This window comes from Lissotriton vulgaris, chromosome 3_1 (genome assembly GCF_964263255.1).
Source record: "Lissotriton vulgaris chromosome 3_1, aLisVul1.2, whole genome shotgun sequence".
NCBI lineage: Eukaryota > Metazoa > Chordata > Amphibia > Caudata > Salamandridae > Lissotriton > Lissotriton vulgaris.
In genome coordinates this window covers 1,172,809,131-1,172,835,005 of record NC_141689.1, presented here as the reverse complement: position 1 = coordinate 1,172,835,005, position 25,875 = coordinate 1,172,809,131, and positions in this window count along the sequence as shown.

The following is a 25,875-nucleotide window of genomic DNA, read 5'->3' as shown; positions in this document are numbered from 1 at the left end:
GTGGCGCAAGGGGCTTGTAAATGTAATCTGCCCCCTAGTGTCTAGCATTACGCAGTTCTGTAAAGTACACTCATACATAATAGTTACTCAGGCCAATGAGACCACAAAATAGAAAACAAATAAGCATAGTAGCAACGCCACTGAGAAGGAGAGCAGTGCACCTGAAATGCACAGAAGATTTTGAAATATAATTTAACTACAATGTAATCATCATCAGCGGCATTATTGGCTTGCTCCATGTAAAAAACAAATATTTGCAATACAACAACACAGAGCAGGAGAAAACATCATAGTAGTGAGTGATGAAATGGCTACTACTACTCACCAAGCCCGGGGATCTCCAAGCCGAGCTGGTCCAGCAGGTCACGCTCCCGGTCCAGGAGGTCCGTCCAGCGATGGGTGACCTGGCTGTAGGTGCGCTGGACCCCGTAGAGGTGGGATATGGCCCAGCACACCTTCTCCCACCGCTTCCGGCGCTCCCGCATGTTGTAGCCGCCGGCCGCGATCCTGCCGCCTCCCGCGATGGTCCTGGGCAGGCGGCGCTGGACGAAGTAGACCAGCGCGCCCACTTCCTCCGGGCTGAAGATCTCCCGTCGCATCACCTGCTCCCCCCTCAATCGACCGCATGGTGTCCTGGCACGGGGTCCAGGACTCCTCCTCCCCGCCGCCGCTGCCGCCCTCAAGTGCCTGGGCAGCTTCACGGCGCCTGGCTTCACCATGGTCTGGGCAGGTAAGGTAGGAAGTAGAAAATTAAGAAGGAATAGGATAGGGAAGAAGAAAAGAAAAGAGTTTAAAAAAGTAGTTTAAAAGTAAAGAAAAATAGCAGAAAAGACAAAAATATACAGCTAGGAAAAGAGAGGGATAGATAAGAAGCAAAATCGTAAAAAAAAAAACTGAAAACAAGCAAAGGATGGCAAAGATAGCAAGAGGATTAAACACCATGCCCAGACACAGGAAATGAATGAAAAACAAGATGGCCGGCGCCCGTTCACGAGCGCGAAAGTAAGTTCGCGCGAGATTTCCCTCGCGATCTCGTACGAACTTCTACTCGCAATGCGCTTACTGCGCGAGATTATACATAGCGGGCGGAAACGGAAATACGTCACGCAAACAAAATGGCCGCGCCCGTACTCGACCTTGGGGTAAATTCGCGTGTTGCGCTGCAAGCGGCTCGCGAATACTGCAAAAAAACTCGCGAAACAACAAGCCGCAAAAAAATAAAAAGCTCATTCGCATGAATTGGCGGCTTCCGCGGTCGGTTTCGCACGACGCCGCGCCCCGCGAATAGCGCGAAAAAAAACGAAAAACGATTTTTGCAAAAGCAAAAGCAATGAGCAGGTGCAAAAGGTCAACCTCATGATTTGTAACGATTCCCTGTAGTGCTTCCTGAGGGGGCCCTCCAGAATTCGGTTGCCTGCTTGCAACTATTGTGTGACCCTGCTCTGACCTTAACTGTATGCCACAAAGGTCCTGATTTACAGCTAAGGGAGCAGACAAGCAGGTGCCAGGCTGGAACTCCAAATTCAGTGACACATTAATTAGCCCCTAATTCATTATTGTCAGTTGGGGCAGGGCAGGTGTTGTTAATAAACTAACCCCAAATTAATTCATGTCAGTTCAAGCAGGGCAGGTGGGCTTGCTTTTCCCCCCCATCTTCTACAGTGATGATGAACCAGAGGGTGGCATTGATGTAACAGAGGGTGGCATGGGTCAAAGAGAGGGTGCCAGTGGTGAAACAGAGGGTGCTGGGAGGCTGTGATGATGAACCAGACGTAGAAACAACATAGTCGCGACCGTTGCGAGCCGACAAGTAAGTTCGCAATTGCGAACTAGTACCAAATCCTCGCGAACTGGCAGAAACACTTGCGAACAAAAAAAAAAAAATCTGCAAATTCGCGAGAATTCGCGGATTTTGCGGATTGCGAATTCGCAAATCCGCAAAATTCGCGAACGCGAAATTCGCAAAATTCGCCCATGCTTACTCACCACCTCTCGGCGGCTCCTCCAGGTAGCGTCAACGACCCCAGCTCGGATACTCTCTGCCCAGTCCGATCCGTGGGAGCCCGCAGTCAATGTCCAGACTTCGGGCCGACGCCGGCAGCTCCGTCTGTAGTGGCTATGGTTAGGCGCGATCCGCCATTGTCAGAGCCTCCCCGGGCAGCTACATGATTTCGAAATGTCTGCAATCCCGGCACGCAGAGACCGGAAAGTAGTGTCGCCAGATAGCCGTTACACAGGCCAGCTCTGTCCTGTGGCGATCGATCCCAAACACAGGGCTGGGGCAGGATTATGGAAGGATGTCTGATGATGGCTGGCAGAGCTGCACTACAGTGCGGCCATCTTGCCGAGCTCCAAGCCACGCCCCCCCATGGGTCATCCTCTTACTGCTTATGTTCCACACTCAGTTGAGCTCCTGATGACGAGAAACAAAACAGCATTTGAAAAATAACAGGCTCACTTGCTCTGAGCAGGTTATTGTTGACTGAGAATGTAACTTTGAAACAATAATCTATGTTGAATCCTGCTACTTTGATGCCAATTCCAAACACTGAAGGGAAAGATTGTGAGGACCATGACTGTCTCGATGTGACTAACCTTTGCACCAAACCAAGACCCGACATTGTTGATCAACCTCTGCCTGAGTTGAACCTCTGCCTGAGTCAGACCAACCCCTTTTTGTCAATGGTTCATGTCTGAGAGGCAATGCATTTGATGTCTGTACCAGTTCTGGAGAAGTGGAACCCACTTATTTATTGGGAGTACACCCCGCACAAGGAGCTGCGATCATCGCCTCGACAAGTGCATGCCTTGTTTCTAATCAAATCCGAGTAACCATCTACACCAATAGCAAAAATGGGTTTGGTGTGGTTCATGACTTCAGACAGCTATGGTCACAGAGATTGATCTTTTCGTCATCAGGATCTCCCATCAGAAATGGGGAATATGTGAGACAATTGTTGGAAGCTTTGCAAGAGTCAAGGGAAATGGCTGTGGTCAAGTGTACTGCCATGGGTGTTCTATTTTACTGAATTGAATTTAGAACTCAACTTGAATATACAACCAATTCTGAATTAGGTGCTGAACTAAAAACTGAAATTTGTAATGGGACTGAATTCATAGCTGGAACTGGAACAGAAGCTGGAACTATGGCTGAATTCCTATTATTTTATGTACTATATCCTCAAAGCCATTTGTCAAATTCTTGAGAAGTAAACCCTGATTGTTCTTCTGTATTACTTAATTTAAGCTTCTTTTATTCCAATTTACACTCGTTCCAGGTTGAACATTTTGTACAGATGTATCTAAAACTTTAATACCCATTGGCACCGTCATGCCAGAAGCACAGCAATTCATTTCAGGAGTTCAACACAGTTTTGGGAAAAAAAGGTAGAAACCTCTGCATCATTCCTTCTGTCTGGTCAAATTGTGTCTGATTTTTAACACATTCATAGATGCAGCATTATCAATTCAAATCAGAACCATGGGTGCATGAAGCAGTTATCTTGCTGTTATGTCTGAAGGACTTCCACGTACTATATTTACTGTAGTCGGTACAGTCAAATTGTGAACAGTATTTACCTGTAACCCAGACTTGTAAAGGGATTCAACAGGTCCCATAGTAACTCTAACATTTTAAGAGTTTGAATACTTGAATCAATCGGGGTCATAGGAGCTGACATTTTTGTTCTCCCCCTTGCAAGAGAACTAAGCGTAGATTTCTTCATGCATTATTGGAGCATTCGGTTTCTCAGTTGTACTATTATGTGTTAAGTCTCTTTATAAGGTGGTGGATGATTAATCTGTAAATCATTTAATTTCTTGTCATCTATTTCACTCTGTCTCTAAATGCTTCTTTTTCTCTCTTCTTTTTCCCTGAGTGTCTTCCTCAACCTTAAGTCCCTGATGCAGTTGTGTTTCCTGTATTACATTTGCTCTCCACATTTTCTGTTGAGCATCCCACCTAGCTTCTATGTAATGATCCATAATTCTCCTATACCACCCTTGGTATTTCCCTTTGAAATTCTGTTTAGGAATATGCTCCAAGTCTCAATAACACTGGCTCTAACAGGGTCTTTCATTTTGTACAATCTTATCCTTGCATTTTCTAAAATCCTCATATTAAATGGTCCATAACGAGGGAACTATAAGAGCCCATCTTTATCAGTAATAATTTTATTCTATAACTCAAGCCACCCACATGGATGTTCTTTGTCCATCATAACAATGCAGCCTGGCATACCCTCAGGTGATACCTCTACTTTTGCTTTGACAGATATGGTCTCATCTTTCTTTAGTATTTTCTGCAACGACTTGAAGAATTTCATTTTATTCAATTTTGTGTTCACAAATGATTTCCGTAAATCAGGAAATGGTATTCTACCACAATCCACCTATTTGTCAAACTCAACCAATGGCAGTGTGACTCTTTTGATGTAGTCAGTCAATCCCAGTGCGGCTTTACACTAACCGACCAATCACCGTGCGGCACACTGTAATGTAAATCTTGTGCCCCTTGCAGCAGATCACCCTCCTTCACAATCTTCTCCTGCACATTTTCACTAAGCAAAATGACAATACAATGCAAGCAACAAATAAAACTGTCTGTTCCACTTATGGATATTCACTTTCATAAGGTAACCAAACTTTTCTATACTTATTCACTTTAAAGGAAAATCTAACCCAGCGGGATTTAACCATTAATGATAGATATTCAATGTGCAACTGAGATCAACCAACCGTTTACCACTAACACACAAAGAGAACCCTTACCAAGGTGTTGTGGACAACATCTCATGACCAACACCACAAACAGAAGACAATGTATTCAGTGTCTTCTACACCAAGACAACCTGTAGGTAAATATCTTGAGATCTTAGGACATGACTGACCCATTTGCAACTTTAACTTTGCATAAAGTGCCACAATCATACATGTACTTTAACCATGTGGACTTTAACCACTTCATTCATCATAGCAACACATACAAATTTCAAAAACCACAATCTTAAGCAAAAGCAATAGCAACGCTTTCCTATCAATACTCACACTCCTTTGCTGCTATTTGTCGACTTTATCCAGAACGAAATTCCATTAGCACACTATCAATCGTTCTCTTTGCTGAACCAAAAATTGTGGACTCTTTGGACTTGGGCAAAAAAGTTAATTTGACACCCTAAAATCTCACTTCACTAGACAGAACCAAAGCTCTGGAACTAAGATTTGCTGTAGCTGAAGTGTAGGAACTTTTTATTATCTCATGCTTATTCTCCTTTCTACTCTAACCATACTGCGCCCTTTACAATTAGACAATCTGTAAAATTTCCCTATACTACAGAGGCAACGATCCTCTGACTAATCTTTCTCTGACGATAGAAGGGGTAGAAATAAGGCTGGTCAAACAACTCATTAGCTGTCCACTGAGGACCATTAATTGACAGCTGACTCACAAATTTAAGACCAGATTTAGGTATGCCATTCTAAAAACCATACAGTAGAAATAAAAAATAGCAACAGGAAGACCCAACCTCCTGAAAAAGGTACGTCGAGTTAGGATTATGCCGACCAAAAACTCTGCGACAGCATGTGGAACAAAAGAAGTAGCACCTGATGTTCTGACAGAGCTCACTGTTTCTTTCTACAACACATTTAAGTCGTTAGTAAACAGGACAGTTTAAATTGAAGAACCAACAGTACTCAAAAATTTGACTTAGACACATACTATATTAATTTGGTTATTTTATTATTGTTTCAAAGTTCTTAGCAATAAGCACTCTCTTGAGAATTTAAATTAAGAATATCACAGTTTGCATAAAAGCGCCAAACATTTAGGTTGTCTTTATCGGATGGTTATTATAAAATCAGTTAACAAAGTTACAAAATCCTACCACCATTAAGCAGAAGGATAGTTTGTTGTTTAACAGTTTAAACCCTACGAAGAAGGGGAAAGAGATCCAATTTAAAGTCCATTAAGGGCGAGTCCATCAGCATAGAACAATGAAGTAAAGGAATTGAAATAATTAAAAGGGTTTGGCAATGAAATTTCAGGGCATCAGCTACAGCCTGTAGCCTAAGCAAAGCATTCCAAAAGTGAAGAGTAGTCCTTAGTAATAATCCCAAATTGATCAGCATTGATTCCTCTTGCAAGGGGAAAGAAAAAGTATGATTATGCCCCTCCTTTGGGGTTTCCTCCTTTATCACCTTTATAAAGTTTCTAACAATGACCCAGGGATGCAGCATCACACCACCATCGAAAGATGGTAATTTGCTAAAATTCACATAATGTCACCTAGGACACTTGCAACAGTGAAATGATTTTCCATACTAGTCATGATAAAAGAAAGATTCAGGAGTCCACATAGGCCGAACATCCTTAGACAAGAGATACAAAAGTAAACATCTATAGGAGCAGCTGAAATCCTGTTCCAACAGGAATATTTCACTGTGAATGTTGAAGAAGGATGTATGCCGTTACAACGCATGCTTTTAAAACGCATACCTTTACAACGCATTTTTTACACCGCAACATCCATTACAACGCATGCCATTACAACGAATTCTTTGAAACTACCTTTACAACGCATTCCACTACAATGCATACTACATTTACAACGCATACCATTACAACGCATACCATTACATTGCATGTACGGTAAGTATTGGTGAGTGTAGGGGTAAAAATTACTATTTTAACTCCAGGGGGTGCAACAGTAGGGTAAGTGTTGGATAGTGTAGGCGTAAAAATTACTATTCTAACTCCAGGGGGTGCAACAGTAGGGTTAGTATTGGATAGTGTAGGGGTAAAAATTACTATTCTAACTCCAGGGGGTGCAACAGTAGGGTAAGTGTTGGATAGTGTAGGTATGCGTTGTAATGGTATGCATTGTGATGACTGCGTTGTAATGACATGCGTTGTAGTGGTATGCGTTGTAGTGACATGTGTTGTAATGGTTGCGTTGTAATGGCATGCGTTGTAATGGATGTTGCGTTGTAAAAGTTTCGTTGTAAAGGTAGTGCGTTGTAAAAGTTGCGTTGTAAGTGTTGTTTCCCGTTGAAGAAACATTCAGAAACGTTGAGGTATATACATACAAATAAAGTAACATAACACTATTTGTAAGCGGTCTATTGTATTAGGTCAGTGGAAAGGACAGATTTAGAGTAAAAGCATTTTTGAAAAAGCCTTTAAGTTAGCATCACACATTTTAAATGAAATAAACTCTAAATCAATATCAATATAATGTAATAAATCCTTTCACATAAAGAATATATAGAACTTTCACCAAACATCATTACATGAAGATAGCTAACATTAAAATACCCTACTACTACAAAGAATGTATGACCATACTACGCATACTAATACCACACGTGCCATTGCAACGTGGGTATTACTATGTTAGTTCGATTACAATGACCTACCATTACATCGCATTCTTTACCACGATAGCCATTACAATGCAAAGGCATACATGGTAAAGGCATACAGTTGGTAAAAGTGTGTAAGGTAAGTAACACTACCCTGCCCTAACCAAACACTAAATCACTACCCCTGCACGACCCCATCCTAGACCCCCAGCCGTTTCCCTTTCCTAAACCCCTACCCTTGCACGACTCAACACCCAAACCTTTCCCTAACCTAAACCCTAAATCACTACCCCTGCACAACCTCCAATCATTTCCCTACCCTAAATCTAAATCATTACCCTTGCAGGACCCTTTGACCCTCAGTTCTCTCCCTACCCTAAACTCTAAAACACTACCCCTGCACAAGCACCTGACCCCCAGTCAACTCCCTACCCTAAACCATAAAGCACTACCCCTGCATGGCCTATCCACCAAATCCCAGTCCTCTCTCTACCCTAAAACACTACCCTGCAAGACATAACCGACCCCTAGTCCTCTCCCTACCCTAAACCCTAAAACACTAACCCTGCACGACCCCCAACCCCCAATCCTTTCCCTACCCGAAACCCCTACCCCTATATGACCCGACCCCCTTTTGCCCTAAAATATTAGCCCGGGGTGGTGGCCAAGATGGCCAGTGGGTAAGATGTATTCCACATCGTCCCCCCGCTCCTGGGTGCCTAACTCGGCCCAAAACAGTGATTTTCACCCTCCAGAAGTCCGGAATCGGGGGGGGGAGCACACCTTCGGCCCACCAACACCGATTACAGCAAGCGATCCGTGGCCGGGGGCTCGCTTGAGAGCAAAAGCAGGTCCCGCTCAACCGCGAGGCAGGGAGAGGAAAATGGCGGCCGGACCGACCAGATTGACACAGGCCGATAAGTCCGCATATCATGCCTGGGAACCAACAGAGGTCCTGTGGGGCCAGGCAGGAGACCAGCAACAGTTGATGTGCCGGGTGAGGAGATCGGCTGGGGGCCAAAACAGCGACCAGCATCGGAACGGCGAGGGCGGGCGCCAGGGAGCACGGCATGACGTGAGGCCCAGAGAGATGCAAGCAGCCCGGGACCGCAAGTGGACCGAGCGGAGCAGAGAAAGGAGGAGTTGTGGCAGACCTCCCTCATGGAGCATCGACCAGAGCTGCCGACTGGCGCCTGGGAGCAGGAGGGGTGACTAGCGAGCCATCTAGACCGGGGGCAGAGGAGGCGGTGGATTGGCACCATGAAGCAAGTGGTACTAGTGAACCCCCAAGGTTGGATGTCCACGGCCGAGTAGTGGGTGGGCAAGCTGAGAGGCCTAGTGGGCCGCTGGATGACTGCAGAAGGCCCCGCTACTTACATCTAAGGAGTGAGGAACGTGTGGAAGCTTTGCAGCCCAAGGTGACTGAGGGGAGGCACGGCACAACTCTAAGAGTACCGGGGTCCTAGTGTAGAGAGTCCTAATGCTCCGGAGCAGTGAGGAGAGAGGTTTCCCAGTGAGGTGCTCTCCAGCAACATGGGGAGAGCAGCGTGGGGAGCAAGTCCCATGGAAAGGTTTTCTGATATCTACCTTGCGGCTTAGCCGACTATCCACTGGTCCCAGTAGCGGGCCTACGTGGAGGATGGGGCAGCTGATCCGAAGCCAGAGCCTGGGAACTGATGTGCCTCCCGAAGACAATCTAAGGACTGAGGGGGGGGGAACACTGGAGGCCCACCGCCAGTGCATACCAAAGGGTTCGAAGCAAGAATGGCAACAGCAAAGGTTGCCAGGGGCCACTGGAGCGGCGCCAATCAGACACGGGAAGGACATCGGAGGACAGGGTAGTGACCTGTGGTTAGGGAGCTGAACAGCACACTTTTTTCCGGCGCGCCATGACCGCTCATTCCTACAGATCTACCACAAAGTATTCTCACTACCAGATGCAGGAGGGGTCTCAGGGGGTCCACCGGGTAAACCAGGAGGGAAGCGAGTGGCAGAGGGTCACTGGGGCTGGCTGGGACAGAGCAGGAAGGAGTTTTGCTAGGGGGAGTGACCCATTCATGAGCTTATCATACCCCCCATCGCTTAGTTGGGGTCCCGGGCACAGAAGCAACAGGGAGGCAATCAACACTGCAGGCATGTCCTCGGGGTGAGGGAAGAAGGACAGAATACTAAAAGACATGCTGACCAAAGGCTCGCAGGCTAGCAGCGGAGAGAGCCAGACATCCCTGCATACACAGGTGCCCCTCGAGCCAGAGGGAGCAGAAGCTCCGGTCACCCGGTCATTTCTAGAGATACTATTCCATACTTTACAAGAGGATTTCCAGGCACTTAAAGGAGAAGTCGCAGGGGAGGTGAAGGAGATTCAACACAACATGGAGAGAGATCCGAGAGAGAGTGTTGAGCATAGAAGACCACGGGTAGACCAGAGAGGAGGAGGTGGAGCAGCTCCAACAAGAGGTGATTTGTCTGACGGCTCAGTATATCAACCTGCAGGCACAAACAGAGGACCTCAAAAATCACTCTAGGCAGAATAATATCCACGTGAAGGGGGTCCCATCGGACGAAGAGGGCCCGGACATGGTTCAGTATTTACAGGGGCTGTTCTGGGACATATTAGGGGTCCCAAAGAACTTTGAGATCGTCATTGACAGGGCGCATTGAGTGGGCTGAAAAGAAGGACTACTGCACCACCCCAGACAGCCTGGCCTTCCTAATGGACTAACCTCTCAAAGAATGCATTCTGTGGGAGGCCAGGGCAAAATAGCTGATTACGGACCAATGCCATCCAATAGCCATGTATCAGGACCTGGATTCCATCACCCTACAGAAGAGGTGAGAGTTCCGAGCAGTAACCATGCACTTGCGGAAACAGGGGGTGGCCTATTCCAGGGACCACACATTGAGATTGATCTTCAAGTGAAACGGCAAGCTTCACCAACTGAAATCCCTAGGGACGCTTGCAAGATCCTCTGCCTGGAACAGCACAACCAAGAGGATACGCCCAGCCAAGACCCCAGGCCCCCTCAAGAGAGTTGGCAGAGAGTTGGCTGGAGGTGCCTCCCTGACCGCACGGTTGGGCCTGGCCCCGCAGTCATGGCTCTAGACCATGGGTACTCACAAACTTTCTCTCTGGGGCCAAATTTACAGTGTGGTTTGTGTCCTTGGGCCGCACCGGTGGGGGCTGGGTCAGTGGAGATGGGGGCTGGGCAAGAGCAAAAAAAAATGTGACCATGAGGTTGATCACCGGTCCCTGCAGCGGACGCCTTCGTCCACTGAGCCACCAGACCAGGCATACACACATCTCGCTCTCTCTCTCTCTCTCTCTCTCTCTCTCTCTCTCTCTCTCTCTCTCTCTCTCTCTCTCTCTCTCTCTCTCTCTCTCTCACTCCATCTCTTTCTCCCTCTCTCTCCCTCTCTCTCCCTCTCTCTCTGTCTCCCTCTGTCTCACTCACTCTGACTCTCTCACTCCCTCGTTTCCTCTGTCTCATTCACTCTGACTGTCTCACTCATCTCTTCCTCTGTCTCACTCACCCTGACTGTCTCACTTTCTCTCTCTCTCTGTCTCCCTCTCTCTCTGTTTCCCTCTCCCACACTCTATTTCCCTCTCTCTCACTCTATTTCCCTCTCTCTCCTTCCCTCTCCCTCCTTCCTTCTGTTGCCCTCTCTCTCCTTCCCTCTCCCTCATTCCCTCTGTCTCCCTCTCTCTCTGTTTCCTTCTCCCTCACTCTATTTCCCTTTCCCTCACTCTATTTCCCTCTCCCTCACTCTATTCCCTCTCTCTCACTCTATTTCTCTCTCTCTCCTTCCCTCTTCCTCCTTCCTTCTGTTGCCCTCTCTCTCCTTCCATCTCCCTCATTCCCTCTGCCTCCCTCTCTCTCCTTCCCTCTCCCTCACTCTGAGGTCTCCCTCACTCTGAGGTCTCCCTCACTCTGAGGTCTCCCTCTCTCTCCTGAGGTCTCCCTCGCTCTAAGTTCCCCCTCTCTCTCCTTCCCTCCCCCTCACTCTGAGCTCTCCCTCTCTCTGAGGTCTTCCTCTCTCTCCTGCCCTCTCCCTCACTCTGAGGTCTCCCTCCTTCTGTCTCCCTCACTCTGAGGTCTCCCTCTCACTTCTTCCCTCTCCCTCTCTCTGACGTCTCCCTCTCTCTCCTTCTCCCTCTCTCTCCTTCGGTCTCTCTCCCTCGCTCTGTCTCCCTCCCTCGCTGTCCCTCCCTCACTCTCCCTCCCTCGCTCTCCCTCCCTCGCTCTCCTATCCTCCCTAGCCCTCTCTTGCTCTCCCTCCCACTCTTTCGCTCTCCCTTGCTCACTCGCTTGCTCTCCCTCCCTCCCTTGCTCTCCCTCCCTCACTCTCCCTCCCTCACTCTCCCTCCCTCTCTCTTGCTCTCCCTCGCTTGAGCTCCCTCCCTCGCTCTCCCTCCCTTGCTCTCCATCCCTCGCTCTCCCTCCCTTGCTCCCTCTCTCTCCCTCCCTTGCTCTCCCTCTCTCGCTCCCTCTCTTTTGCTCTCTCTCGCTTGCTTTCCCTCCCTCCCTCTCCCTCCCTCACTCTCCCTCCCTCATGCTCCGTCTCCCTCCCTCTCCCCCCTCCCTCTCCCTCCCTTGCGCTCCCTCTCCCTCCCTCATGCTCTCTCCCTTGTGCTCCCTCTCCCTCCCTCCCTCTTCCCCTCCCTCTCCCTCCCTCGCTCTCCCTCCCTCATGCTCCCTCCCCTGAGCTCCCTCTCCCTCCCTCCCTCTCCCTCGCTCTCCCTCCCTCCCTACTCTCCCTCCCTCCCTCGCTCTCCCTCCCTCCCTTGCTCTCTCTCCCTCACGCTCTCTCTCCCCCCTTGCTCCCTCTCTTGCTCTCCCTCGTGCTCCTTCTCCCTCCCGTCTTCTCCCTCCCTCACTCTCAATCACTCCCTCGCTTGCTCTCCCTCCTTCATTCCCTCGCTTGCTCTCCCTCCCTCCCTCGCTCTCCCTCCTCACCCTGCCTGTATGTGCCCGGGCTGTGACAGCTTCCAGGCGCACACACACTGCCGCACCCAAGCTCTTCACAGGTCTTTAAAAGACTATTGGCATGTTAATGAGGCTGCTTCACCTCTCAGCGCCACTGCAGCCCCACTCTGATTATGGCGGTAATCACCCAGCCCCCACAGAGCAGCAGAGTCTGAGTCGCGCTCTGACTGCAGACATCTTAAAAAAAAAAAAACCAGGTACAATGTCTGCAAGGTCCGCGGGCCGCCACCGGCCCTCGGGCCATACTATGAGTACCCCTGCTCTAGACAGTGCTCAGAGACACCGCCATGCAAGAGAGTTCGTAACCTCTGCTGGGAGCAGTGCAACCATCAGAGATAAGCAGAGCCGGGGGAGGGGGGCTGGGGGGGTTGATAGGGGCGGGGAGATGAGGAATCTTGTGCCACAAACTGCTCCTTACACTTATTGCACTGGACGATATCGGGGGTTGGGGTTCTAGGTTGGAGTTAGGGAGGGGGGAGAAAACTGATGTGCTGCAAATGGTGCTTATCATGAGAATGTTCGAATCAGAGGGGACTAGAGCAGAAGGGGCAGAGAGTTTATGGCTGGGCAGGGGAATAAGAGTCCCACGGGAACAGAGGTCACGCTCCAATCCTACAACATGACAAGCGCTCAACTGCATGTAGTTACCCTCAATGTGCAGGGTCTTAAGAATCCTATTAAACAGAAATCTATTCTGAAAAAGAGTCCCCAAGTAAACACCAGTACTGTTTGCCTGAAGTCCAATATTTGAGTCTAGAGGAAGGTTACACCAGACCGCATTGAGGCAATCATGAAAAATGAATGCGCCTACCACGCAAAAGGAAGTCTGGATGTTTTTGAGAATGGTTGGTTACTGTCATCAGTGGATTCCCAACTTCTGTTTGAAAGGAAAACCCTTGCAGATATTGACACACAAGGATGTGAATAATCCAGTACCATGGGATAACTACTGTTTGGTTGCCTTCTTGGAGCTGAGAGACAGCCTGTGTCACGCTCCAACTCTAGGAATGCCTGATTACAACAAAGCATTCTCATTATTTTGTTGTGAATGGGAGGATTGTGCATTGTCTTTGCTTACCCAGACACATGGGGGTGTCCGTTGACCAGTCGCTTACTTCTCAGCTACATTAGACCCTGTACTTTCAGCGTTGCCTCGATGTCTCAGATCAATTTCTGCAACTGGTGTCAGCATTGAAAGATGTGAAAGCATTGTGATGGGTCATCCTCTTATTTTTTTTATTTTTTTATTATTTATTGAGCATACAATATTCATACAACATATGCCTATCCAGTCAAAAATCATCAGCATGTAACACTCATCGAACTTCAACGTAACAAAGCCAAAGGTTACACTAGTTGGTATGTAAAAATGGGCACTATGCATCAAGCAGATGTAAACTGTCAGTTGCAATGTATAATAGCTCTCCCCACGTCCAACACCCCACATTTAAGACTTTACTATTTGGGCATCGTAGGAAATGTTAGACCCAGAGTCCATAGTTGTCATGCTCAGTCAGAGTTCAGATCAGCACATGTCAATAAATACTTCCGCAGCAGAGCCCATACATCTCTGGGCCTTGAGGAAAGTGGGAGTTCTTCTGCATATGTCTCCAACTGGTCTCTGCAGTACACCATATCTTTGAACCAGCTGTCCGCTTTAGGGTGCAGTCTACTGTCCCATGTAAACAGAGTGCGTCTTTTTGCCAATAGTAAGGCCAGTTGTACGAATTTATCCATCATACCCTTTAGTTGGGGATCATGACCTAACAAACCCAACGATGGTGTATTATGCAGGGTTAGTCCTGTCATTTCAGTGATAAGTGCTAGAACCTTTTCCCAATAAAGAAAAACTAGCCCACATTGCCACGCTAAGTGTACAAAACCGGCCCCCTCGCGCCCACATCGTTTACATTCATCTGACGTCCTGAGGCCTATCCTCCATAGCTTGTGAGGAGTGTAGTATGTTTGATGGATAAATTTAAGAAGAATGATATGGAGGTTACTGTTTGATGTCAATCTCCACGTAAGTGAGCATACCTTCATCCATTCCTCCTCTGTGATGGGGGGATCTATTTCACCCCCAGAGTTGTGTGATGTATCCTTTTGTGTTGCCCTGTATAATTTGGTAATCAGTTTCTTTTTCGTTGGGGTCCTGAGCAGTGTCTGTAGAGCCAACAGTGTCTTCCGTTCATCCGGGAAACAAGTGTAGTGATCTTTAATCGCTCGTCGCAAGCGATAACAAGTGAACTGGGATAAAAGTGTAGGATTTTTTATATACGATAAATCGTCCCTTGTGAGGTACGTAACCTCTGGGAATAGATCACTCATACATGTTATTCCTGCCTCACGAAGTGCTTGTGTAGACCCCCTATCTTGGGCCACTGACAGTGCTGCATGTCCCTCTATGGGCATTGCAGGGGCATACAAAGGGAGCTTCTGCGTTCACCGTCCGATCGCTTGCCAAGCCGCTACTGTGACATCCAGAGTGTTAATTTCAGCCCTGGGAATGTGCTTTTGAGTGTGTGTTATGATGCCCCTCAGTGGTATTGGATGTGCATCATCCTCTTCCACAGCTACGTGTGGGATGAAATCATGTGGCCGATACCAGTAGTAGCTTGTTTATGTTGGGTGTGTTGGCCCAACGAACCATGCACTATTCACTTGGTGCTATGCAAAACATAAACCTGTTGTGATTTCAGTTTCTTCTATTTTTATTTTTTAACTTCTTTTATATGTACTCCGACTCGCTGTTTGCTCCCAGGAGAAATCATTTCTCCTGGGAGTAACAGCGAGTCGGAGTAAGGTGGCGTGGATGATTTTTGTATTAGAGAGAGCGGGAGAGTTGAACTGAAGAGAAAGCCAACGTTTTTGGAGAATCAGGTAGTTGTCGCAGCAACAATATTAGCGGTTAGAGCATTGAGTGCATCATACCAAGGCTCGCCCCTGATGAAGGCACTTTGGTAGTGCCGAAATGCATTGGGCTCTCTCATAAAATGTACATTATATGGCATTGCAAATCATAACATGAATAAGAAATGTTAAGATTATTTTGGCTGTTATTTTTGACTGTTAATGAAAATTGAAAGATTGTTAATATCAATATGTGGTGAAGCGCATATATGACAAAAACATATAAAAGAAGTTAAAAAATAAAAATAGAAGAAACTGAAATCACAACAGGTTTATGTTTTGTTGAACAAGTATAATAAGTTTAGGTGCATAGCACCAAGTGAATAGTGCATGGTTCGTTGGGCCAACACACCCAACATAAACAAGCTGTAATCTCAAGGGACTGACAAACCCAGTAACCATAGCACCACAGACAAGTATAGAACAATAGGGTGAACGGAGTGCTCCCTTATCCAATAAAATATCATTTATCGATACCAGTAGTAAGCATATTGAGCCTGACAGCACAAATAGTACATGTAAAAATCTGGTGCATTAAACCCACCTCTCTCGTATGCCAGTGATAGTGTATCCAGCTTATTCTCGGTGGCTTGGTGCCACAGACAAGTCGTAATACCTGTGTTTGAATAGTCTGGAAAAAGTGTTTGGTCAACGGAACCGGTATGTTACAGAACAAGTATAAGAATTTGGGGAGTATCACCATCTTTATGACTGAAATCCTATCCGCTACTGATAGTGGGAGACTCAGCCATCTCTCAACCTGCGCGACCAGTGCCGTATACGCTGCACCATAATTTGCTGTGCTAACTATCTCGGGGTCCCTAGATTCCATATTCCCAGATATTTAACAGGGTCTGCGGACCAGACCAAGGGATATTCAACCGTAGGAGGGGCGGTAGCTGCAGTCAGAGGAATGATGGCGGATTTATCCCATTTAATAGTTAGACCAGAGAATAAGCTAAACTTTACATATTCGCGGAGGACCGGTGATAGATATTGTTGTGGTTCACGAACATAAAGGACCATGTCATCCGCATATATGGAGATCCCCACCGGCTGTCGCTCTTTGGGTCTGCTGAATTTTACATGCCTGTGGTTCCAGCACAATGGCAAATATAAGCGGGGACAGTGGGCACCCCTGGCGCGTACCTCGTCCAACATCAAACGGTTCGGACAGGCCTCCGCCTACTCTCACCCTTGCGGATGGTTTGGTATACAGTATCTGGATCCAGAGTATAAAAAATGGGGGGAATCCCATTCTTCGCAATACGTGTATCTTATATCCCCACTCTATGGAGTCGAATGCCTTAGCGGCGTCTAGCAGTACCGCTACGGCTGGGAGGTCTGGCTTCAGTACGTGTTGCATGGCAAAAATGGAGCGCAGATTAAGGGATGTGGAACGATTGGTAATGAACCCAGCCTGATCTGGGAGTACCAGCAGCGGCATGAGTGGTTGTAGTTTTGTGGTGAGACTTTTGGCCAGAATCTTGGCGTCCAGGTTTATAAGAGATAACGAACGGTATGATTCGCAACATTCGGGGGGTTTGTCCTTTTTCAGAAGGGTGATAATCCTTGCTGGGCGCAAAGTGGGAGGGAGGCGGCCCGCCTCGTACGTTTCTGCATACATTCATAACATGTGAGACGCCAATATTGTGTGCTTTATAGAATTCTGCGGTAAGTCCGTCTGGGCCAGGAGCTTTACCATTCGGGAGCGATTTGATGGCCTCAGTCACATCCTCTTCTGTCAGCGGAAGGGCAAGGTAATTCCGATGAATGTCTGACAACCATGCACATGCAATGTCATCTAGATAGTCATTCATAGCCTGTTCATCCATTCCGCCGTTCGAGGATTACAGCGTGGCATAAAATTGCCGAAATTGTTCTACTATGGCGACTGAAGAAAAATGGGCCTGCCTGTCTTCGTCCACAATACTCTCAACCGGGAGATGGCTTGACCGACTTTGTAGCTTACCAGCTAGTGATCAGCTATGATGTCACCCCTTGCCGTAACGCCTGGCTAACATGTCGTTTTGATAGATATTTTATCTCTGTATCAGCAAGGGTGTTGTATGCCGCGATATGTTCCTGTATGCTAGCAAGTGTGGCTGTCGAGGGTGTATGATCATATTGAACTTCTAACTCGCTTAATTGCCTCTCTAATGTGGCCAATCTGCCCCATATGTCCTTTAGTATCCCCGCTGATGTGCTAATACATGTGCCCCTAATTGTGACCTTGAAGGCCTCCCACATTGTCTCTTGACTCTCTACTGATCCTATATTCATCTTAAAATATTGTGTAATGGCAACTTTGATGGTGTCAGCGTACACAGGGTCAAGTAATGACTCTGCATGAAACCGCCATGTGAATGGTTTATGGAGGTTTTGTGGGATGCTTAATGTGAGGAATACTGGCTTATGGTCTGATAGTGTTCTCTGGAGGTGCGAACCTCAGTTACCCAGTTATTCGCCCCTTCGCACAATAACCAGTAATCCAATCTGGACCGACTATTCATCGCAGGTGTGATGTGGGTGCCTGCTAAGACATCTGTATGTCTTTGTCGCCAAGTGTCAACCATCCTAAACTCTAACATGCTGTCTTTGATACATTTAGCGACTTTGACCATCCTCGAACCATGTGGATTGGACTTGTCTACTGCGGGATTCAGATGTGTGTTGAGGTCACCCCCCCAAAATTATGTCCGTCTTGGGCCATGTCCGCAATTCCCTAAACATATTCAGATATGCAGCAGTATCGTCCACTACTGGCCCATAAAGGCTGATGATGGTTACCAATACATTGCCCAATTTTCTCAGTGCCATTGCCGAGCGACCTTCCTGATCTGTGCTAGCTCGAATAGGCGTAAATTGTACCCCTTTCTTGACTAGAATAAGGACCCCCCTCGTGTATGAGGAATAGGAGGAAGCTAATCTATAGGATGCCCATCTTTTGGCCACTCTATCCTCTGTTGTTTTCGCCAGGTGGGTTTCCTGTAGTAACGCAAGTTTGACATTGTGCCTGTCTAATTGTGCTAGCACCTGCCTGATTTTCTGTGGGGTATTGAGTCCTCGGACATTCCATGTGATGCAATTCTATGTATCCCCTGTCATTTGTGGTGTGTGAGTACAATGCAACCGCTATGAACCAAATAGTAATTTACGTGCTTCTTACATACTTGACAGTTTAGTGCAATCTCTTTAACGTTGGAAACCTTTGGCACAAAACAAAGAAAAGTATTCCCCCCTCCCACCTCCCATTTCAGCATCCCCAACCTGCTAAAGACTTGGCCCTCACATAACTCCCTCAAAAACTCCAAGTTAAACAAGTACAATTCCCATCGGGGATCACCTATTGAGGGTCGTGGCGGCTGCGACCGCTCCCAGGTGATGGCGGGAGAGGAGCCATCGATAATTATCATCTCCACCAGCCCTGTGGAACATGGGACCCTGCCGTAGCATATAGAACCATTGAACAAGCAGTTTCTGTCCCCCCAGGCGAGCCGCCCTCTAAGCACAGCCGCCCTCTCTTACCCTCCTGTGGTCCACAAAGTCCATCCCAATTGCAACCCTGCATGCACCCACTTACTGGTCATTCATCGGTGTCTGATGTGGGGGATGTGGACGCCGCTTGTTTCTGGCGCCTCGGAGTACGTGCGTACTCCATAGCATGTTTGGACTTCGTGAAGATTTTTCCATCCTCCATTTTGCCTATCCTCAGGCCTGCAGGATACAGCATTGCATATGGAATCTGTTCTTTTTGCAACAATTTTTTGACGTTTTGGGTAAAAGGATAGTGCGTTTCCTTGGTATGTAATCGAGCCCTTCAATCTTGTTATCCGTAGAACAGTGTCACGATCTCTGAAGTTGAGCAGACAGGCAATGATTGGCCTCTGAGGAGTCCCTGGAGGAGGACGCGCCACCAAAGATCTATGTGCGCACTCGATCGCGAAAAAGGAATAGAGTTCATCTATGCCGCAAATTTCCTGCAGCATCGCCTCAACATAATCTTCTAGCCGCCCCACATTTGTGGACTCTGGCAGCCCTAAAACGCGGATATTGTTGCGGCGCGATCGCGATTCGATGTCCTTATTTTTGGCTTCTATGACTTCTAGCAGTTTAGTAATGTCTGATGTCTTCTCTGCTACTTGTTGGAGTCCGTCTTCTGTATCAGTGATGCGTTGTTCCGCTTCTCCAATACGTACCGCGTGTTTGTCCAGTTTTGTCGAGAATTGATCCATCCTCACATTTAGTGCTTCGATCTTCCCGTCGATGGCTTGAAGACTTGCTTGTATGGCCGCCAGTGATTTCTCTATAGCCATGGGGGATGTTGCCAGCGTATCTATCTCAGAGTCCGAGGTCGCAGTTTCCCCCGGTTTGTTCCCCTTGCGCAATTCAAAAGTCAGACGGGGCTGATTTCTGTCAGGCTTCCCCATGGCTCCAGTGGTTTGGCGCTGGGCTGTCCTGTTGCGTTGCGCACTGCACTCAATAACGCTTCCTGAGAGTGCGTAGACTTCTGACGTTATATGTGACCGGTGGGGCCCTCAAACTACTATCTCCAATTCAAGTTTGGCAGGCTTGGCAATTGTGTCCTCTTATATAGTAGCCAGTAGGTCTCATGTGCTCGGGGCAGTATGCTGCTCAAAGTGTAAGAATTGGTGCCAGTCTCACAGTCAAGGTGGAAGTGCAGTCCCGGATCCGCGTCCACATGTGGATCCAATGGCGCAGTGGGGCTCAGACAGGTAGTATACAGCGTGTTAGTGAAGGCCTTCGCTGGCAGGGTGTCTTTCATGCAGCCCCCCGCACTTAAACAACCACTGGCACGTATGCAGCGCCAGTCCCGGCGTCCTCTAGTGTTTCTCCCACTGCCACAGTCACTCAGCAGCTCTGCCCCTGCAGGTGAAGTCTCCGTGGGGGGGGGCCACTCCCGCCGCCCGTCGCGGCAAGAAGCAGAAGTTATGCAATGGCCCCCAGAGAGTAAGCGCGCAGCCCGGCGAGTATAGATGACGAAGGGGGGGGTAAAGATCGGTGCCGCTATCTCCCACAGCCCGGCGCCACATCGCAATGCGGCCTGCAGCTCTCCGGGCACTTGCGTGGTCGTCCTCCCCCGGGCCGCGGCCGCGACCTCCACCCTGTCCGCCTCACCACGTCTCGGCGGCTCTTCCGGGTAGCGTCCACGACCCCAGCTCGGATACTCTCTGCCCAGTCCGATCCATGGGAGCCCCCAGTCAATGTCCAGACTTCGGGCCGATGCCGCCAGATAGCCGTTACACAGGCCAGCTCAGTCCTGTGGCGATCGATCCCAAACACAGGGCTGGGGCAGGATTATGGAAGGATGTCTGATGATGGCTGGCAGAGCTGCACTACAGTGCGGCCATCTTGCCGATCTCCAAGCCACGCCCCCCATGGGTCATCCTCTTACTGCTTATGTTCCACACTCAGTTGAACTCCTGATGACGAGAAACAAAACAGCATTTGAAAAATAACAGGCTCACTTGCTCTGAGCAGGTTATTGTTGACTGAGAATGTAACTTCGAAACAATAATCTATGTTGAATCCTGCTACTTTGATGCCAATTCCAAACACTGAAGGGAAAGATTGTGAGGACCATGACTGTCTCGATGTGACTAACCTTTGCACCAAACCAAGACCCGACATTGTTGATGAACCTCTGCCTGAGTCGAACCTCTGCCTGAGTCAGGCCAACCCCTTTTTGTCAATGGTTCATGTCTAAGAGGCAATGCATTTGCTGTCTGTACCATTTCTGGAGTAGTGGAACCCACTTATTTATAGGGAGTACACTCCGCACAAGGAGCTGAGATCATCGCCTTGATACGTGCATGCCTTGTTTCTAATCAAATCCGAGTAACCATCTACACCAATAGCCAATATGGGTTTGGTGTGGTTCATGACTTCAGACAGCTATGGTCACAGAGGGGGATCTTTTCGTCATCAGGATCTCCCATCTGAAATGGGGAATATGTGATACAATTGTTGGAAGCTTTGCAACAACCAAGGGAAATGGCTGTGGTCAAGTGTACTGCCATGGGTGTTCTATTTTACTGAATTGAATTTAGAACTGAACTTGAATATACAACCAAATCTGAATTAGGTGCTGAACTAAAAACTGAAATTTGTAATGGGACTGAATTCATAGCTGGAACTGGAACAGAAGCTGGAACTATGGCTGAATTCCTATTATTTTATGTACTATATCCTCAAAGCCATTTGTCAAATTCTTGAGAAGTAAACCCTGATTGTTCTTCTGTATTACTTAACTTTAAGTTTCTTTTATTCCAATTTACACTTGTTCCAGGTTGAACATTTTGTACAGATGTATCTAGAACTTTAATACCCATTGGCACAGTCATGCCTGAAGCACAGCAATTCATTATAGGAGTTCAACACAGTTTTGGGAAAAAAAGGTGGAAACCTCTGCATCATTCCTTGTGCCTGGTCAAATTGTGTCTGATTTTTAACACATTCATAGATGCAGCATTATTAATTCAAATCAGAACCATGGGTGCATGAAGCAGTTATCTTGCTGTTATGTCTGAAGGACTTCCACGTACTATATTTACTGTAGTAGGTACAGTCAAATTGTGAACAGTATTTACCTGTAACCCAGACTTGTAAAGGGATTCAACAGGTCCCATAGTAACTCTAACATTTTACGAGTTTGAATACTTGAATCAATCGGGGTCATAGGAGCTGACATTTTTGATCTCCCCCTTGCAAGAGAACTAAGCGTAGATTTCTTCATGCATTATAGGAGCATTAGGTTTCTCAGTTGTACTATTATGTGTTAAGCCACTAGTCGGTATCTCTTTATAAGGTGGTGGATGATTAATCTGTAAATCATTTAATTTCTTGTCATCTATTTTACTCTGTCTCTAAATGCTTCTTTTTCTCTCTTCTTTTTCCCTGAGTGTCTTCCTCAACCTTAAGTCCCTGATGCAGTTGTGTTTCCTGTATTACATCTGCTCTCCACATTTTCTGTTGAGCATCCCACCTAGCTTCTATGTAATGATCCATAATTCTCCTATACCACCCTTGGTATTTCACTTTGAAATTCTGTTTAGGAATATGCTCCAAGTCTCAATAACACTGGCTCTAACAGGGTCTTTCATTTTGTACAATCTTATCCTTGCATTTTCTAAAATCCTCATATTAAATGGTCCATAACGAGGGAACTATAAGAGCCCATCTTTATCAGTAAAATTGTATTCTATAACTCAAGCCACCCACATGGATGTTCTTTGTCGTTCATAACAATGCAGCCTGGCATACCCTCAGGTGGTACCTCTACTTTTGCTTTGACAGATATGGTCTCATCTTTCTTTAGTATTTTCTGCAATGACTTGAAGAATTTCATTTTATTCAATTTTGTGTTCACAAATGATTTCCGTAAATCAGGAAATGGTATTCTACCACAATCCACCTGTTTGTCAAACTCAACCAATGGCAGTGTGACTCTTTTGATGTAGTCAGTCAATCCCAGTGCGGCTTTACACTAACCGACCAATCACCGTGCAGCACACTGTAATGTAAATCTTGTGCCCCTTGCAGCAGATCACCCTCCTTCACAATCTTCTCCTGCACATTTTCACTAAGCAAAATGACAATACAATGCAAGCAACAAATAAAACTGTCTGTTCCACTTATGGATATTCACTTTCATAAGATAACCAATCTTTTCTATACTTATTCACTTTAAAGGAAAATCTAACCCAGCGGGATTTAACCCTTAATGATAGATATTCAATGTGCAACTGAGATCAACCAAACCAACCGTTTACCACTAACACACAAAGAGAACCCTTACCAAGGTGTTGTGGACAACATCTCATGACCAACACCACAAACAGCAGACAATGTATTCAGTGTCTTCTACACTATATCTTGAGATCTTAGGACATGACTGACCCATTTGCAACTTTAACTTTGCATAAAGTGCCACAATCATACATGTACTTTAACCATGTGGACTTTAACCACTTCATTCATCATAGCAACACATACAAATTTCAAAAACCACAATCTTAAGCAAAAGCAATAGCAACGCGCGTTCCTATCAATACTCACACTCCTTTGCTGCTATTTGTCAACTTTATCCAGAACGATATTCCATTAGCACACTATCAATCGTTCTCTTTGCTGAACCAAAAATTGTGGACTCTTTGGACTTGGGCAAAAAAGTTAATTTGACACCCTAAAATCTCACTTCACTAGACAGAACCAAAGCTCTGGTACTAAGATTTGTTGTAGCTGAAGTGTAGGAACATTTTATTATCTCATGCTTATCCTCCTTTCTACTCTAACCATACTGCGCCCTTTACAATTAGACAATCTGCAAAATTTCCCTATACTACAGAGCCAACGATCCTCTGACTAATCTTTCTCTGCCGATAGAAGGGGTAGAAATAAGGGTGGTCAAACAACTCATTAGCTGTCCACTGAGGACCATTAATTGACAGCTGACTCACAAATTTGAGACCAGATTTAGGTATACCATTCTAAAAACCATACAGTAGAAATAAAAAATAGCAACAGGAAGACCCAACCTCCTGAAAAAGTTACGTCGAGTTAGGATTATGCCGACCGAAAGCTCTGCAAAAGCATGTAGAACAAAAGAAGTAGCACCTGATGTTCTGACAGAGCTCACGGTTTCTTTCAACAACGCATTTAAGTCATTAGTAAATGGGACAGTTTAAATGGAAGAACCAACAGTACTCAAAAATTTGACTTAGACACATACTAGATTAATTTGGTTATTTTATTATTGTTTCAAAGTTCTTAGCAATAAGCACTCTCTTGAGAATTTCAATTAAGAATATCACAGTTTGCATAAAAGCGCCAAACATTTAGGTTGTCTTTATCGGATGGTTATTATAAAATCAGTTAACAAAGTTACAAAATCCTACCACCATTAAGCAGAAGGATAGTTTGTTGTTTAACAGTTTAAACCCTACGAAGAAGGGGAAAGAGATCCAATTTAAAGTCCATTAAGGGCGAGTCCATCAGCATAGAACAATGAAGTAAAGGAATTGAAATAATTAAAAGGGTTTGGCAATGAAATTTCAGTCCATCAGCTATAGCCTGTAGCCTCAGCAAAGCATTCCTAAAGTGAAGAGTAGTCCTTAGTAATAATCCCAAATTGATCAGCATAGATTCTTCTTGCAAGGGGAAAGAAAAAGTATGATTATGCCCCTCCTTTGGGGTTTCCTCCTTTATAAAGTCTCTAACAATGACCCAGGGATGCAGCATCACACCACCATTGAAAGATGGTAATTTGCTAAAATTCACATAATGTCACCTAGGACACTTGCAACAGTGAAATGATTTTCCATACTAGTCATGATAAAAGAAAGATTCAGGAGTCCACATAGGCCGAACATCCTTAGACATGAGATACAAAAGTAAACATCTATAGGAGCAGCTGAAATCCTGTTCCAACAGGAATATTTCACTGTGAATGTTGAAGAAGGATGTATGTCGTTACAACGCATGCTTTTACAACGCATACCTTTACAATGCATTTTTTACACCGCCACATCCATTACAACGCATTCCATTACAACGCATGCCATTACAACAAATTCTTTGAAACTATCTTTACAACGCATTCCACTACAACGCATACTACATTTACAACGCATACCATTACAACGCATACCATTACATTGCATGTATGGTAAGTATTGGATAGTGTAGGGGTAAAAATTACTATTCTAACTCCAGGGGGTGCAACTGTAGGGTAAGTATTGGATAGTGTAGGGGTAAAAATTACTATTTTAACTCCAGGGGGTGCAACAGTAGGGTAAGTGTTGGATAGTGTAGGTATGCGTTGTAATGGTATGCGTTGTGATGACTGTGTTGTAATGACATGCGTTGTAGTGGTATGCGTTGTAGTGACATGCGTTGTAATGGTTGCGTTGTAATGGCATGCGTTGTAATGGATGTTGCGTTGTAAAAGTTTTGTTGCAAAGGTAGTGTGTTGTAAAAGTTCCGTTGTAAGTGTTGTTTCCCGTTGAAGAAACAGTCAGAAACGTTGAGGTTTATACATACAAATAAAGTAACATACCACTATTTGTAAGCGGTCCATTGTATTAGGTCAGTGGAAAGGACAGATTTAGAGAAAAAGCCTTTTTGAAAAAGCCTTTAAGTTAGCATCACACATTTTAAATGAAATAAACTCTAAAACAATATCAATATAATGTAATAAATCATTTCACATAAAGAATATATAGAACTTTCGCCAAACATCATTACATGAAGATAGCTAACATTAAAATACCCTACTACTACAAAGAATGTATGACCATACTACGTATACTAATACCACACGTGCCATTACAACGTGGGTATTACTATGTTAGTACGATTACAATGACCTACCATTACATCGCATTCTTTTACCACACAGATGTCTTTACCACGCAAGCCATTACAATGCAAAGGCATACATGGTAAAGGCTTACACTTGGTAAAAGTGTGTAAGGTAAGTAACACTACCCTGCCCTAACCAAACACTAAATCACTACCCCTGCACAACCCCATCCAAGACCCCCAGCCGTTGCCGTTTCCTAAACCCCTACCCTTGCACGACTCAACGCCCAAACCT